The 18708-nt window shown below is 45.1% G+C and overlaps 1 protein-coding gene across 7 annotated transcripts in view; it reads right to left on the reverse strand.

Annotated features, from left to right (window-relative positions):
* plcb4a (phospholipase C, beta 4a) overlaps nucleotides 1-18708 on the reverse strand; it is a 466151-nt gene that overhangs the window by 372394 nt on the left and 75049 nt on the right. The window contains exon 1 of one of the 7 annotated variants that reach the window (XM_068044351.1): nucleotides 16069-16086. The exons of the other annotated variants lie outside the window; for them this stretch is intronic. The gene's annotated coding sequence lies outside the window, so the exon portion shown is untranslated. Of the gene's footprint in view, nucleotides 1-16068; nucleotides 16087-18708 lie in introns of those variants that run through there. 7 annotated transcript variants of the gene reach the window in all.

Consider the following 18708-nt stretch of genomic DNA (forward strand, 5'->3'; position numbering starts at 1 on the left):
TGAAAGACTCGGCAGAAATTAATTTAGCTATCCATCGATTTGGCCGATATAGATATACTCCCGTTTGTGAGTGAGTTTGTACTCCCCAAAGCAACATTATGTCTAAAAACGGTCCCAGCTTATGACATGTACATCTTATTCCTGGTTCTGCGAATGGCGGGAAGGAAGAGAGAGAAAAAACTAAATGTCTTTATTTAAAGTGCGTGGGGTACACACTTAGCATTTAATGAAGCCTTCAAAAATACCAAACCAATCTCTTTGCAAGCAGAATTTCAGGTATGAAAAACGTAATCATAAAAATGATTCCTCAACATAAGCAATCCTTTTAAAAATTAGGCCATGGGAATATGTTTTTTTATTTTTCCAGCCACCTGCTGACATCTTTAAATTTCAACATTGGCACCGCCCCACTAATAAATAGTGGCCACGGCTAACAGTCCATTTGGTACATAGTTGTTAAACCCATGCACTGTAAGCTGAATGAAATATTATATTAAATATTAGTATCTTCGGTGATCTACCAATTTAAATGTCTAGATATTTTTTAACCCTTCCATCTTCGCCACTCTGACACAGCTGGAGTTGACTAAAATGTCAGACATGTTGGAGCAAATGTCAACTTCCTGTTGCTAAAATGTTCCATGTTTGCTACGTAACATTTCCAATAAAGTTCCCCTTGTCCCATGTTAATAAGACTTGCTGCTTGAATTAAGATATTCAACACTCATTTTCAATTCTTTGATATGGAAAAGATTACCCACCCTCCTTCCCATGTGGGTCACTGCAGCTTTAGAAGTTCAGTATTAATAATGATAATTTAGGTATAGTCCACGGAACATAAGATGCAGCTCAAAAGCAATCACAGAAGCTATAAGAAAATATTACTTGGCTGATGTATCCAATTGTGATCTTATCTTCAGCATACATACAACGTATTGCTTGCGTGCAATATAAACCAACACTTTCACCAACCCATGTTCCTACATACAAAGATTCTTTTAATTACATATGAACAAAATTTGACGTGCAATGTTTTAATATGCCATATTTCTTTGAATTCAAAAATTAGAGTACGTAACAGGAGACAAAGACCGGAACTTTTCTTTGGGCAGGAGGCCCCACCCATCAACCAGAAAGACAGGGCGATCTCACCTCCTCAGTGCTAGGGGAACCCAGCCAGAATTTTTTGCTTCCCAGGCCCTTAATTGGTCTTGGGCGGGTCTTCCACCTCCTTGAGGCAGCAAGTCCCACCTAATGCAGCTGACGACTCTTAGTCCAAACAGCACCACTGGGAGCGGTGGCTACTTCTGGGACCACACCCAGCCATCACAAGAAGCAAGGTGAATGATGGCCCAGAAGACAGGTACGTTTTTAAGGCCACACCCGGAACAATCAGCCGGGCCCTGGCGAGGCAAGGGGGTTCAGTTAGGGGGGGGGGGGGGGGTGGGGATAAGTGTTGTGCATTGGGGGCAGCCCTCTGTAGGGCACAGGGTGCCCAATCAGGAGGCCAACCCCACCCCAGCCTGCAGGAAGGCCACCTGGTTTTACCAGGTGGGATTCTTAAAGCTTTTGCTGTCAGGCCACTGAAAATAAAATGCCCACAGCAGCAGGAGTAGGCCCTTAAATGCCAATTAATTGACACTTAAGGGCCTTAATTGGCCTGGGGCAGGCAGGACATTTCTCGCGACCCCGCATAAAATTGCAGCAGTGGTAGGAGGGGTCGGGAAGGCCCCTGCCCACACCACCCCCCCTCCCCCACACCCCACCGGCCTCCCACTCAATTTTACACGCCCCAACCACCCCACCTCTCGTTTGGGGGCCATAAAATTCCAGCCAAAAGGGGGGGAATAGTTTCCACTTGTAATTGAATTTACAAAAGTAGCCAGAGAGAGACATGTCCTAAAATATCACACAATAGAAAATGAAATAGCTGAGTTATGATGTGAATTTTCATTGGTACAGCAGCAAGATGCAACAGTCATGGATAATCAGCTCTGAAGTGTGGAAACCTTGCTGTTCAATCCGCTAACGTAATTTCCTCGACACTTTAATAGCATCAGTCACAAAAAGTACATTTACACTACATTTCATCGGAAGACAGCCATTACGGACTAGCATAACAGATATTATGCTGCCAGCACTGCAGTCAAATCAATGTTTATTGTCCATTGAAAATCCCTCCATACAACTGCAATTTTAATGATTATTATGGGTAAAAGTAAATCATTATTTTTCTGGTCTCCCTAGGTCACACACTAACGAGGCACAGAACCGACTTCCAAACCTCTTACAGCGCCCTTGTTGAGCCAACCTTAGGAGACACAAGATACAATTGCAGAGATGACATGTCCTCTTGCTCTAATTTTTCCTCCCTTTACAGGGGAGCTGCTGACCAGTTTCTGCACCTCCCCACATACTCATGACTTTTCTAGAAGCTTACAGCATCACTTATTGCAGGTTGTCAGATGATCTCAAGTTGACTGATGGAGTGAACAATAAATAAATATTATCGCTCCTTTTAGATCATGAAATGATACAGCACAGAGTCCACTCGGTCCATCGTGCCTGTGCCAGCTCTTTGAAAGAGCGATCCAATTTAGCCCCATAATCTGCTCTTTCTTTATAGCCCTTCACACTTTTCCCTTTCAAGTACTTATCCAATTTCCTTTCAAAAGTTATTAAATCTGCTTCCACCAGCTTTTCTGTCAGTGCATTCCAGATCACAACAACGCGCAGCGTTTGAAATAATTTCCCATCCCGACTTCGGTTCTTTTACCAATTACCTTAAATCTGCTTCATCTGGTTATCAACCCTCCTGCCACTGGACACAGTTTCTCATTTAATCTACCAAAACCCTGCATGCAACTTCTGCAAACGTTTTCATGACTGTTTACTGCTCTTTAATATATAATTTTCTCAAAAAATAATCACATCCTCCTGCAAATTTGCCTCTCTGTCCATGGGCCGTCATTCTTGAGTCAATGAGTTGATTTTCAAAAAAGTGCTTTATTGCGAGAATTCCCAAAGTTTGAATTTTCTGTAAATCAGATTAGGTTCCCAGAAATTGTGGAAACATCTCCATTGAAAAGGAAATTCAAATGGTAAAATAAATATTGCAAAGTATACTAATATTAAATAATAGAAGCTCATAGATGACTGACAAATCTTATCCATGTCACGGCAGCTCTATGAAGAAAATAAACCAGATATGCCCACATACAAAGTTTTCAAAGACAAGGACAAAACATTCGATAAGGCTAGAGAACTAATAATTAAGGGAACAACATTGCAGACTTTGTTATAAATTAGCTGTTTCATTCAGGCAAGAGTGAAAGATGAACAGATATAATGGATTGACAAAGGTTAGGAGATGGATTGCACTAGTCATTGAAAAAAAATGGACTTACCAGGACAGGATTTCACAAGCCTTTAATAGGGAGGCAAAAACTTGTACTTGTCAGATAAGGGACTATAAAAGCAAAGGCACCAACAATCCTGCACATTATGAAGGCCACCTTATAAAAAAAAATGGGTTAGATACAGAATAAAGCTCCCTCTACACTGTCCCATCAAACACTCCCTGGAAAGGTACAGCACAGGGTTAGATACAGAGTAAAGCTCCCTCTACACTGTCCTCATCAAACCAAAAAAAAAAAAATCCTGCACATACTGGCAGAAACAGCAAACACAATTGCATATTTATGCATGTGAAATGAAAATGTACAATACAATAAATGACTTTACTCTGACTATACTCCTCTTTGGCCTCCTTGTCTCGGGAGACAATGGGTAAGCGCCTGGAGGTGGTCAGTGGTTTGTGAAGCAGCGCCTGGAGTGGCTAAAAAGGCCAATTCTAGAGTGACAGACTCTTCCACAGGCGCTGCAGATAAAATTGGTTGTCGGGGCTGTTGCACAGTTGGCTCTCTCCTTGCGCCTCTGTCTTTTTTCCTGCCAACTGCTAAGTCTCTTCGACTTGCCACGCTTTAGCCCCGCCTTTATGGTTGCCCACCAGCTCTGGCGATTGCTGGCAACTGACTCCCACGACTTGTGATCAATGTCACAGGACTTCATGTCACATTTGCAGACGTCTTTAAAGCGGAGACATGAAAAGCCAGTGGGTCTGGTACCAGTGACGAGCTCGCTGTACAATGTGTCCTTGGGGATCCTGCCATCTTCCATGCGGCTCACATGGCCAAGCCATCTCAGGCGCCGCTGGCTCAGTAGGGTGGAAATGCTGGGGATGTTGGCCGCCTCGAGGACTTCTGTGTTGGAGATACGGTCCTGCCACCTGATGCCAAGGATTCGCCGGAGGCAGAGAAGATGGAATGAATTGAGACGTCGCTCTTGGCTGACGTACGTTGTCCAGGCCTCGCTGCCGTAGAGCAAGGTACTGAGGACACAGGCTTGATACACTTGGACTTTTGTGTTCCGTGTCAGTGCGCCATTTTCCCACACTCTCTTGGCCAATCTGGACATAGCAGAGGAAGCCTTTCCCATGCGCTTGTTTCATTCAGCATCGAGAGACAGGTTACTGATGATAGTTGAGCCTAGGTAGGTGAACTCTTGAACCACTTCCAGAGTGTGGTCGCCGATATTGATGGATGGGGCATTTATGACGTCCTGTCCCATGATGTTTGTTTTCTTGAGGCTGATGGTTAGGCCAAATTCATTGTAGACAGCCGCAAACCTGTCAATGAGTCCCTGCAGGCACTCTTCAGTGTGAGATGTTAATGCAGCATCATCAGCAAAGAGGAGTTCCCTGATGAGGACTTTCCGTACTTTGGTCTTCGCTTTTAGACGGGCAAGGTTGAACAACCTGCCACCTGATCTTGTGTGGAGGAAAATTCCTTCTTCTGAAGACTTGAACGCATGTGAGAGTAGCAGGGAGAAGAAGATCCCAAACAGTGTAGGTGCGAGAACGCAGCCCTGTTTCACACCACTCAGGATTGGAAAGGGGTCTGATGAGGCGCCGCTATGCTGAATTGTGCCTTTCATATGGTCATGGAATGAGGTGATGATACTAAGTAGCTTTTCTAGTAGTCTGAAGAGACCACGTCTGCTGACGAGGTCAAAGGCTTTGGTGAGATCATTGAAAGCAATGTAGAGGGGCATCTGTTGTTCACGGCATTTCTCCTGTAGCTGGCGAAGGAAGAACAGCATGTCAATGGTGGATCTCTTTGCTCGAAAGCCACACTGTGCCTCAGGATAGATACGCTCAGCCAGCTTCTGGAGCCTGTTTAAGGCGACTCGAGCGAAGACTTTCCCCAATATGCTGAGCAGGGAGATTCCACGGTAGCTGTTGCAGTCACCGCGGCCACCCTTGTTCTTATAGAGGGTGATGATATTGGCATCGCATGTCCTGTGGTACTGCTCCCTCATCCCAGCACAGGCAAAGCAGTTCGTGCAGTGCTGAAAGTATAGCAGGCTTGGCACTCGATTTCAGGGGTAATGCCGTCCTTCCCAGGGGCTTTTCCGCTGGCTAGAGAATCAATGGCATCACTGAATTCCGATTTTATTGGCTGTACGTCCAGCTCATCCATGACTGGCAGAGACTGGGCTGCATTGAGGGCGGTCTCAGTGACATTTTCCCTGGAGAACAGTTCTAGGTAGTGTTCCACCCAGCGGTCCATTTGCTTGCATTGGTCAGTGATTGTGTCCCCTGATTTAGATTTGAGGGGGGCAATCTTCTTGATGGTTGGCCAAAAAGCTCTCTTAATGCCATCATACATTCCTCTGATATGTGCTGTTTCAGAGGCTAGCTGAATATGATTACATAGGTGTTGCCAGTAGTCATTTGCGCAGCGCCTGGCTGTTCTTTGTGCCGCGCTTCTGGCAGCTTTAAGTGCTACGGATGTTAATTCGCTGGGGGCTTTCTTGTAGTTCAGCAGTGCAATGCGCTTAGCGGCTATGACAGGTTCCAGCTCTTCAATGCGAGATTGAAACCAGTCTGCATTCCGCTTCACACGATTGCCATAGGTGGTCATTGCTGAGTCATAGATGGCGTCTCTGATGTGGGCCCACTTGTTCCCTGCATCCCCTGTGGGAGTGTTTTGGAGGGCTTTTTCAAGTGAATTTAGAAACTTGCCTAACAGCTGTGGATGAGAAATTCTGCTAGCGTTGATGCGCGGGCGGCCCTTCTGCTTGGAGTGACGTAGCTTCTTTGGTTTGAGGCTAACCTTGCTGCACACCAGGGAGTGGTCAGTGTCGCAGTCCGCACTGTGGAAAGCTGCGTGTGATTTGAACACTGTTTAAAGAGGCTAGCCTTGTGACAATGAGGTCCAGCTGGTGCCAACGACGTGCTCGTGGATGCCTCCAAGAAACCTGGTGACAGGGTTTAGTGTGAAAGAATGAGTTGGTGATGCAGAGGTTATGATAGATACACAACTCAAGCAGTCTCTGTCCATTCTCATTTATCCTTCCAATGCCAAAGCGCACAAGGCAGGAGGGCCATGAGTCATGGTCGGCCCCAACTCTGGCATTAAAGTCCCCCAGCTGGAATAGGTGTTCGGTGTTGGGGATGCTATTAATGATATTATGGAGTTCCTCGTAGAACTGGTCTTTAGCTTCAGGTGGGGAGCAGAGTGTTGGAGCATAGATGCTGAGTAGGTGTCACAGACCAGAGGCGGTGAACAGTCGGATGGACAGTATGTGTTCCGAGCCATTTGAGGGTGGCTCTATCATGCTGAGCAAAGAATTTCTGATGGCGAAGCCCACTCCGTGCTGTCTTGGTTCTTCAGGATCCCTACCCTGCCAGAAGAAGGTGTAGTCTTGCTCTGCTAGAGATCCACTCGCAGGGAGGCGTGTCTCCTGAAGTGCTGCAATGTCCACATTGAGTCTACTGAGCTCGTTGTTGATGACGGCGGTCTTCCGAGAATCGTTGATTCGTGTAAGGTCTTCCAACAGGCCAGGACACATAGTTCTGACGTTCCAGCTTGCAAAACAAAGGGCTGGTACCTTCTTTCCTTTTTTGGTCGTCCTGTTTGGTGTGGTGTTACAGTCCACTTGTCGGGCAATGACCCTGAGTTCCAAGCACCCATTGAAGCAGGTGGACTTTGGCGAGACAGAAACTTACTGACCGGGGGCTGCCCGGTTTGAGGGGGGTGGTAACTGTCCAGTGAGATGCGATGACCTCTCCCACCGACAAAGGCAACCCGTGGCGCCCAATCTCTACGCCAATTGAGCTGGACTTATAACCCGTAACTGCTGCCTTCCGTGTTGATTTGGTCGCTGTGAGGCGACTATGGAGTGACCTCTCCATGGCGCATGCCTGGGCGAATGTATGGAGGTTGTGAGTTGCCCAAGCGTCAAAACCCCCCTTCTCGGCCTTCCTGGTGGGGTCCAAAGGAGTGCAGAGCACGACGTTTGGCACCAGTATGGCTGCAGGAACTGCCGGAAACATGCCAACGGTGACACATGACTGCCTTCGGGGTTCTGCTCCGGATTTTCTGTTGGAGTAAACCCTCTTAGCCTTGGTCTCTCACGAGACGCCTAGACTCCTCATTTTGCCACTACTGTCACTATTGTCAAGAGAAAGTTGATGTAACCGGTTACTTTTCCAACTAATACCGCAGTTGTGTGACAAATATATTTCGATCAGTGTATGTTGGAGACAACATCTGTTGGCATCTGAAAAGTATCAATAGTACACGAGGGCAGCAGTTAACTTTGATCACAGTTAGCACACAGCTGCTGGCTCTGGGATTCTCTAGATCAATTCAGAGCTACACTGGGTACAAGAACGGCAGAACAAAATATCTAGCCCCAGGGAAATGCAAAACCTTCCTTTTTTTCCCCCCCCCATGCTTTTGCTTTGTTTTTCCACAGCTCCTTCATTTTAAGCACTTAATACAATTTGTAATCAGCTCATCCTGCATCAGCAATTAATTTTAACCTTGGCCCGAAGACAATTATGCCTCCAGTTAGTCAGCTGCGTGCAAAATAAATATCGTGGGGCTATTCTGTTATTTATATAGTCCCAATGAATTATTTGCGAGTTGGAAAAGGTCACTATCATGCTGGACTTTGAATTGTAGAAAAACAAATTCAATTGTAGAAGTAGCTTGAGGACAATGAGAAACCGATTTGATTTGAAGTGAAACTCTCAGCTTGTCTGGGGGGAAAAAAACTCTTAAGCAATACACTATTTGGAAAATTCTGTATAAATCCACAGCTCAAATACGTTGCAGTCCCTAGCTCCGCCATCAGTGGAAGCTGTACAAAATTGAAAACAGCAAATGCCCTCGTAGCACAGGTCGAAAAACGCAGTATGTGCCTAGAAAACTGTCCAAAAGTTGTATTGGGGTCTTTAATTCTTATTACTGATTGTGTATCCTTGGAGGTTGTTTTTTAGGAACCTTTGTGTATGAAATTATATCAAAGCAGTTAGGAAAGATAAGACACACAAGTTTGTTCTGGACCCATACTTCTCATTGTGTTTATAAATGATGTGGAGCAGGCCCTTTTTGTATTACAATAACTATTACTGATAACATTAAACTAAGGTGACAGACAAAAAGCAATTTTTTAACAAACAACCTTGCGTTTATATTACACCCTATTATGTGCTTTAATCCAATTAATTGTTTTTTGGCGTGCAAGTCACTGTTATGTAAACAAATGCAGTAGCCAAGTTGCACACAACAATAAATTAAAGACTTGCATTTTTATAGCACCTTTCAGGACATCCCAAAGCAAGTTACAGACAAAGCAGTACTTTAGAAGTGAAATCACAGCAGGTAATTTGTGCACAGAAAGCTCCCACAAAATGCAAGGTGATAATGATCAAGTAATCTGTATTTGTGATGTTGAAAGAGTTACAAATATTGGACAGGACAATAGTGCCTTAGGAACTTTCACCTCCACCCGAGAGGTTTAACATCTCATCCCAAAGACAGCCCTCCAATGGTTAAGCAACCTCTCAGTACAGCATGGGAGTGACAGCATTGATATTTGTGCTTAGGTCCTGGAGTGGGACTTGAACAACCACCTCTGTTTCAGTGGCAAAAGTTCTACGAACTGAGCCATAACGGACACTGTATGGAAACAAACTGAAATGAACAAATGGCTGGTGAACCTGTTTTTAGTGATGCAGTTTGTTATGACCAGGTGAGAAAGAGGTCTTGGGGTTCCGTTCAGCCTTCACCTGGTCATTCTGTGACAGGGTTTAATTTTAAACACACCATGTTTTTAGCTCCCCCTTGGTTAATCCTTGTTCACCGCTTTCCAATTATAAGGCAAAGAAACGAGACAAACAGGCTTTCTTAGGTTTAAAGAAAAGTGAAATGTATTAAACTTAAACTCTAATTCGGTTGACACCTACGGATACATGACACGCCCACGCTAGCATGCATACACAATACACAAATGCAAACATTAACAGAAAAGAGAAAAAATAAGGTGGAAAAGTTTGAGGCAATATCTGAAGAGTTTTTGTTACGAGTCTTCAAGCTCACTGTCAAGTCCTTGATTGTCTGTAGATCTTGCTTTTCGTTGGGGCCCAGTATTCTTCTTAAACCTTGTTCACTGTAGGAAACTTTTCTCTCTTGGGGTTCATGTGTCTTCAGTGGATTCAGAGGCTTGAGAGAAAGAGATGGGAGCAGGCAGACAGGTGAGGCTGTGGCGAGCCAGCCAGGAGCGATGTTCTCAGTCCAGGAGCATTCTGCTTTCCGCCCAAACTGTTGGTACAAATTCAAAAAACTCAGCAGGTTAGGCATGTGACTAGCTGGTTTGACCATGTAAGTTTGTGTATTCAGCCATCTTAGCAGTCAACCTGGAATGCGAGCTCCCCACCTTCAACATCTGGTGATCAAAAGTCCATTGTGGGTTGAATGTGGCAGGGAATGGTCCTTTGTCCTTTCCAAGGACTGTCTGTTAATATGTAAATGTCTTTCCAGCCAAGGTCTGGCAATGTTTTTTAAAGCAAGTCCTTTCTTCACTTCAACAACAGTTTGAAATTTAATGTCCATGTGGTGAAATTAATATGCCTCATGCTTGGCAGGTGGGGGACTGCATGACAAGTTGAAAAGGAAACGGTGGTCATTAGACTAAAAATATGAACTTCCAGTCAGTGTGAAATTGTTGCTAATAATGGTTAATCAAGTACAAAATAGGTCACAAGGGCATTTTGGTTCTAATCAAAACATGTTACTTTGACTTTGTGTAGATCATTGGGTAAAGTCACATTTGACCTCACAGCCTTCAGAAACACAGGGCTCACACAAGAGTGACCAAGATAATGCTGGTTTTAACATCTGGAAAAAGATTCTCAAAGCAGAACTTTCTAACCAAGAGGGAAGGATAATATAAATGTAAGCAGACATTTAACAGACTACAGACATTGGTGTACAGGACAGTTGAAATCCTTTCAAATTCCAAGTTCTGATTGAACCTGAAATGTTAATTCTGTTGCTCTCTCCACAGCTGCAGCCTGACCTGCTGAATATTTCCAGCATCTTCGGTTTTCATTCAGAGTTTACTTTTTTTGACCCAAACCTTGTGCATTCTGGTCTCCTCGACAACACAACTTCGCAAATCAAACTCATTTGTTTAAGGTAGTTAAACAATGGGTGCAAAATATAAAACGTGAAATTGAATACAGCATCAATTTCTAATTTATTCCATTATTTCTTTCTTCGGGAAGTCTCCCCATTGTGTACACCTTCCCAGAGAATGAGCTGCAGAACTAGTGCAAGACCTCTGACAAGGCACTCATCAGACAGCGAGAGGCATCTAAGAGTGGTTTGAGGGAACATTTCCTCCTGTGAGGATGCCTTTTCTCCACTTGACTCTTCTGCACTATACTAAGAATTTTCTGTTTTATTAACCTGTTTAGTAGCATTTGGAATAAATGACACATTGACCTTATTTTGAAGAGGTCAAAGTGCACATATAACCCATGTATAAAATCTTGTTTGCCATAGTAAAGCAGAAAATAAATAATTCCAGAGATGTTTTCCAATCTTGCTAATCCAGAGCAGCAGATACTGCATTTATCAACGATCGTAATAACTTGCAGGAGGAGGAACCTGTGCTTTCATCTACTTTTGCCAACATACCTATTTCACTTGCAACATTTTACTCATTTCATGTGCACAATCTAGCATCAAATATCCAAGCTTAGTATCTTGAACATAGGTAGAAATCTGCAAGGACAGAAAAAAAACAAGCTTGGAATCATTGTGGCATTGTATGGTTATGAAAACTATTTGCTAATGTGCAACTACTAATGTCTTTCGAAAACTTTGAAAGAACTTTGGCCTCGCCATATCTACAAGAAATCGTCATCACCCAGGCTAAGAAAAATATTATTTTAGTTCTAAGAATGCAATTCTCCCTTTTTTTTGTTTAATAAACCTTATTCTGAAATAATCTACTTCAATTTTGATCAAAGTTGGCATTGAGAGCAATTTAACAAACAACGTAAAGTAATTCCAAGCAAGCTCAGTTCAGAAAGAGAATATTGGAGCTTGCAGGGTATAATATTAGTAATGCGGAGAAATCTGTATAATTGAGAAAGACCATACCTGCAGCATTTGGTATGATACTTTCTCTTAGTTTGATGCACACAAATAGGAATACAGTGGAATTTGATTATAAAGATCGACTTTGTTAGGTCTTCAAATGGAACTGGTCCAAAATAATTTTAAAAGGTCCAAAAGTCACCCAAGCAGTGCATCAGGGATTTAAACAGTTGTTTGACTGAAGGTACATCATCCAGAAGGCTTGCTCCATTAGAAGATCGACTTCATTTGAAGTACACTGAAGAAATGTTAAAATATCAAAAAGTTAAATTCAAATGCTCTCAGCATTGTTCCACTGTTTAAAGAGCCAGTGAGCATTGATTAAGAGGTGATCCCACAACATTTGAGTTAAAAGAATTCTTTTAACACAAACTCATCAGTAAAATCAATGAAAAAAGTATTTTGGCTAACGGAATTTTACTATTTCATATACCTAACTGATGACCATCGGCAATGAGGTTAAAAGTGAATTCCATTGTAGAACAACATACTGCAGAAACTAGTGTGAGAACAGAATAATATGGGGACATTTAAGATGAAATAATTAATCAATCATGTATTACTAACAAACTAACCTCGGAGCTGCACAGACAGCTTATCAGAAATAACTTCATAGCTTCAGGGCTGCACAGACAGCTCATCAGTAGAAATAGACTAACAAGCTAAAAACTAACAGGACAGCTGCAGCCTGCCGATGAGTAGTCTATTATACAACAATCAGCCCAACATTCCAAGCAGATAGGGGAATAAGAAACTGCTTGAGGAGAGGGTGACAAGGCAGTCCCAATCAGGCCCTGACACCAAGAAACTGCAAAGTTTGTAAACCAATTGGGAACATAAAGGGGGTGTCACTGATGTGTATGAAGAACTATAAGGAAGGCTTGATTTCCCTGCTCAGGCAGGAGGAGACAAGGGAGAGAAAAGGAGAGGAGAGAAGAGCCCAGGTGTTGTTGTTATTTGCTTTGCTGATGTAACCAAGAAGTACTGCAATAAAGTTTCTTAAAGCTACAGTCGGACTTCGTCTCTCTTTGTGTAACTAATGGGATCCAACACTAGCAATGACATTCGAAAGACCTGTATGCTCAAAATGACTCTGCTGCACTTGGTTTAGTGTCCAACAACTTACATTTGTATGGCACCTGTTACGGTCAGGTTAGGAGGGGGTCACAGGCTCCCCTCTTGCTGTTCCTCTTATTTGAACATAGCAGGGTTTAGTCCTTTTTAAACAGTGGATGGGCTTACCACTTCAGTGAGTGTTTTACCTTCAATGTGATTGGGAAAGAACCAGACAGGTTTCGAGTTTAAACAAGAAAGAGGTGAGTTTATTATACTTAACAATCTAAACCCGATCTAAATAAAATAAAAAATACGCTTTACATTCACGCACACACGTCATACGAGAATCACACACACACACACACACACACACACACACACACAAATAGATTACAGAGTGAGATGTAGATTTTGTGGTTGAGTTAGAGTGCAGAATACATAAAAATTAAATATACAGTCTGTGAGGTTGGATGATTCTACTGGCTTCCAGCTGAAGTGGTATTCTTGAAGTCTTTGGCTGGTCAAAGTGCACAGGGTCGCTGGAGGATAAAGACAGAAGCCACAGACATCGGACCTATCGCCGCCCCCAGAGGTAAGGACTCTTCTTGGTGTTAAAAGTCCTTGGTCGTTGTCTAAATTTCGGTTCCCTGCCACGCGATCCGAACTTGGCGGTATTTGACAGAAATACCCTTTCTTGTGTGGCTCGAGACCCCCTTTCTAGACGTCTAACTTGGCGGTATTTGACGAAATACCTACTTGGCAAAAAGCCTGATGGCTCGAGACCTACTTCCCTACCTGAATGGATAAGTTGACAGACGAAGGCAACCGACAGTTACCAACTACCGTCAAAGGTGGGCAGGCTCCACCTGACGTTCCCGAAGATGAAATACTTCAGCAGTTGAAAGAATATGTACAGCAACAGTTTAATCTGGCTAAAGCGTACACAGAAATTGGGCAAAAATATTGCACCTCCACGGGACAGTGGTCCCTGGAAGATATAGAGTGTGTCTGGGGAAAAACAACCCGTTTAAAGGATAAAGAACGAACCCAATGGTCCCTCGCCGTAATGGGCCAGATTCGGCAGCGCAATGAGATTATGTGACAAGCGTAATGTGCTCGCGACCTAACGAGTGCAAAGGATCAATTGAAGGCGGTCTGCGAACAACTGAAAAAGGAAAAGCTTAAATCGGAAAAGCTAGAGGCTGAAAAACAATCTGAAAAGCAAAGTATCAGATCGAAATTAAAGAGCTTAAAAAACAACTACGAGACCAGCAGACGACCCAACTGAAGGAACCAGGTCAGCTCTGCGAACCCCGACGACCACCTCCAACTAACTTGTATCCGAGTTTGAAGTCGTTACAAACGGAACAACGGAAGATGCAACTGCGTGAAGCAGGTGTAGCCGAGTCTTCCAGTGAAGAAAGTGACAATGATGATGGGTTACCGTTTCCGCGACTAGCTCCCCTTAAACAGAAACGCGTTAAGGTCAAGACGGAAAAGACTGAACGGTAGCGAGGTCACCATGGCCGAGCACAACGCGTACTGGACACACGTCCCGGCTTCCCCTGAGAAAATCGACAAGTGGTCCACAAGATTGCCCGACCCGAAGAAAGGGGGTCTGAAAACGTGGGAGCAGCTGGAACGATTGAAGGGAATTTACGATCTCCACCCATGGGACGGGGTACAGATTCTAGCCGTAATGGTGCCTGGGCGAGCGAGCCGAAAGCTAAGGAGAGAGGTCCAAATTGCTTTGGGTGCAGATGAACAGCTACTTGACGCCGGATGGATTGCGATTAACACGTGGTTGCGAGAGTTTTGTCCTGTAAAAACGGACTGGGGCAAAGTTGCAGCCTGTCAGCAGAAGAACTCAGAGGACGTGCGGGAGAATGAAGAGAGGTTCAGGTCCACCTGGGTGGAATACTCAGGGATAGTAGACCCTACTCCAGAGGATCTGGACGACACCAGTTTTGGACCCTTAAAATCCACTTTTGTTGATGGACTAAAGCCAGAATTGTCTAAAATACTGAAGGCCACCCTACCGGAGTGGGACGCAGTAAGAGTAAAATACTCAGTTAATTGACAGATGCACTCAGCTGGACAGGGATATGGGAGTCAAGCTTCGAGCCGTGCAGACAGATCCAGTACCGAAAGAGCCTGACAAAGAGCAAGATAGGCGACCCGGCCCCTGTTATTACTGCGGGAAGGAAGGCCATTGAGCTAAGGCATGTAGAGAGAGAGGACGAGGCAGAGGACGCCAAGGACGCAACCCGGCACCCAAACCAGCTCCCTCCACTGATGCCAACGACCTCTTTGAGAAGTTCAAACGGTTGACGCCCCAGCAACAGAAGGAGATGTCCTCCTTACTCGATGCGACAATAAACTAGAGGAGCCTTCCCTCGTCTCTCCTAGCGCTAGTAGAAAATAGAAAAGATGGATTGTATGTAACTGCGAGGGTGGGCGATCAAGGCATTGACTTCTTATTGGATACCGGAGCCGAATTAACATGTCTACCTCAACAATATGGAAACTCCCTACCGATGGACGGTAAGACTAAAAGAGCTTACGCAGCTGGGGGCAATGGGCTGGTAATTAAGAGGACCCAGCCCGTACGCATCAGTCTTGGTCCGCACGAATTGATAACACCAGTCTGGGTAGGTCCGGTGGACCAACCACTCCTCAGTATGGACTTTCTCACTCAGCTGAACTCCTCGCTGCATTTCGAAGGCCGCCAGGTAACTTGGTCTATCAGAAGTTTGAAGAAAGAGCAGCTGAGGGAGCACCCAATATGGGCCCAGGATAAGAACGATTGTGGGCTACTTCAGATGGAACCAGCAAAGTTTACGGGATCTGCTCCGCCCTGTACTAAGCAATACCCCATCAGTCAAACATCTATTGCAGGAATCCTACCCGTAATTAGATAGCTAGAGGAATGAGGCGTGCTGGTGAAAACACACAATACCTCAAACAGCCCTGTGTGGCCAGTACGGAAACCAAATGGGACCTGGCGGCTTACTGTCGACTATAGAAAGGCTAACCAGTGTATTCATCAAAAGGCCCCTCTGGTAGCTGACTCCTCTACGGTATTTAATGCCCTGAAGCCGGAACACGAATGGTTCTCTGTTATCGATATGGCCAACGGATTTTGGTCGGTGCCACTGGCACCCGAAGTCCAACCATGGTACGCCTTTACTGTACAACAACATTACACCTGGACTCGCCTGCCACAGGGTTTCCACAACAGCCCCACGGTATTTCATATGGCCCTACAAAACCATTTGAGGGAGTTACCTTCCATGTACTCCACGGTCATCCAGTACGTGGACGACATCCTGTTAGCCTCTGAGACAGAAGAACAGCACGAACAAGATCTGCGTACCCTGCTGGACCACCTTCATCAGAGAGGACACAAAGCCAGTATCGACAAAGCACAGATAGCAGGAGGAGAGGTCGTGTACCTGGGACAAAAGATTTCGAAAGGAAAGAGAGAACTCACCCAGGACAGGACCGCCGCCATTCGAGCTGCCAAACTGCCCACCACTATCCAGGAGCTTAGGTCCTTTTTGGGTTTGTGCAACTTCAACAGAAACTGGATCGACTCCTACACCCAGCTGGCTCAATCATTAACCGATCTCTTGAAGGGAAAGCAGGCCTCTAAAGAATCAGTTACCCGAACCAAAGAACAAGAAGCTTTCGAAAATTTAAAGAGGGCTCTGTGCTCAGCACCAGCCCTGGGAATCCCTGACAACGGGAAACCGTTTACCCTGTTTGTACACGAAAAAGAGGGATATATGACTGTCATACTGACACAGGAGCATGGGGACAAACAGAGACCTATTGGATACTATTCGAAAAGACTGGACACTGTCGCCCTAGAATGGGGCAGTTGTTTAAGAGTCATGGAAGCTACATGTCAAGCAGTAACGGCTACTGCAGGTCTGGTATTAGATCAAAAGTTAACCGTTAAGTGTCCGCACACAGTCCACACATTGCTATCTATAAACAGAGTATCCCAAGTGACAGCAGCTAGATGGACCCAATGGACAACAGTCCTAGAGGCTCCCAATCTCCACATCGTCCGGGCCAGCCCGGTAAGTCCGGCGACTATGCTCCCGTGGCCTGAAGAGATGAAGGAAGAAGAACATGATTGTGTGGAGATTATGGAAGAAACAGAGGAGACAGCCCTAGCAACAGAGGAAGCATTGCTCAACCCAGATTTAATCCTATTCACAGACGGATCCTCCTTTGTTGACAACGGTACACGGAAAGCAGTTACAACCCTACATGAAGTTGTGGAAGTGGGATGCCTGCCTTCAGGGACATCGGCCCAACAAGCCGAACTGCGAGCCCTGTCGGAAGCATGTCGAATAGCAGAGGGGAAGACAGCTAATATTTACACAGATTCACGGTATGCTTCTGGAGTCGCTCACGACTTTGGTCAGCTGTGGCGCAAAAGAGGATTTCTCACTGCTGCTGGTACACCTATTCGAAATGGGAAAGAAGTCAGAGAATTACTGGAGGCGATGCAATTGTACCAAAAGGTATCTATTTTGAAATGTAAAGCCCATACGAAAGACAACGCTATGGAAGCAAAAGGGAATGCCCTAGCCGACAAGGCAGCCAAGGAAGCTGCCTCGCAGGGTGATCCCCCGGACGTACGGACGCAAGTATGTGAACTGAATGCGTCCCGTCTGACACAAGACCGACAAGTGATGCAGAGTGAATGCTCCAAAGATGAAAAATGGACCTGGATGGAAACAGGGATTAAGTTATGTGACGATGGCATCTGGAGGCAAAGGGACACTGAGAAACCCGTCGCATCACAGGTATCAGCAGCTTGGGGTGACCCACCAGAAGGTGGGCACGACATCGTCCCGGGAATCTGGGTCTACGTGAAGGAAATACACAAAGAACCTTTGGGCGCCAAGTGGGAGGGACCTTTCCAAGTGCTACTGACAACCCAGGCAGCAGTTAAAGTCAAAGGAGAGAAAGCCTGGATACACGCCTCTCACGTAAAACGAGCGACCCGTGATTAAACGCCGAATTGTTAATTGCTACCATGTTTAAAATTTGTATTATCTTCTTTGCATGTATTTTGTCAAACCAAACCTGTCCACATGGGGAAACTAATTGAGTGTCCAGAGAATTACATGTTAACTCTTTCCTTTACATGACCTACACTGATGCCAAAGAAGCTAACCTCTCCCGCTGTTGGATATGTGCACACATGCCTATCCACTCCAGGGGAGGCAGCTCCTTACGTCCCATTCCGTTTAATGCATCAGAGACGGCGGAATGGATCGCAAAAGCGTCTCGGAGCAGACGAGCCTTCATGGGGTGGTACCGGCCCCATTACAATCGGACCCAAGAACCTCCGTTCTTGGTCCTTACTAACACCTCAGGTGTGGGAAGACCACAGGGATTCATATACCTGGTTACAGACCAAAAGGGTGGACGAGAAGTGGGATGAAGTAACTGCTCCCACTATTTCAATGTGACTCCAGGCGCTAAATCTATTCTCCTGCGGGACCTTGAGGAACTAAAGGATCAGGACGCCACCTGGCGGGTGGATCCCGAAACAGCTAGAAACCCCATTGCCTACAACGGTACTTACTTTATTTGCGGCAACAAAGCCTATCCCTGGTTACCGAAATTCTGGACAGGATCATGTTACTTAGGTTATGTTACACCTTATATCCATCATTTGACCTCCCTGTATAAGCCACCTCAGGGAAGAAGAAGGAGACGAGCTATCACTGAGACTGAGATATTTTTCTCGATCATGTTCCCGTGGTACGGGACAGATAAAATAGCCAGGGAATCCATCAATATGGCTTCGGTCCTAGAAAAAGTGGCCAATGACACCGCCGAAGCCCTTGATAAAATAAATGCAGAAATGGTAGCTATCCGCACCGTAGCACTCCAGAACCGAATGGTCTTAGATTTTGTCCTAGCAGAAAAGGGGGGTACATCATGTGCCCTGATAGGACCCGAGTGCTGTACCTACATTCCAGATAGCTCCAAAGAAATTTCCGATCTGGCAGCACACATCCGAAAGGCGGTGGAAAAGCTAAAACAACCCCCAGCTTCCACCTTATGGGGTTGGGCGACCAGTTGGCTGGGCTCGATAGGGACT

The sequence above is a fragment of the Heterodontus francisci genome, chromosome 13 (genome assembly GCF_036365525.1).
Source record: "Heterodontus francisci isolate sHetFra1 chromosome 13, sHetFra1.hap1, whole genome shotgun sequence".
Lineage (NCBI taxonomy): Eukaryota > Metazoa > Chordata > Chondrichthyes > Heterodontiformes > Heterodontidae > Heterodontus > Heterodontus francisci.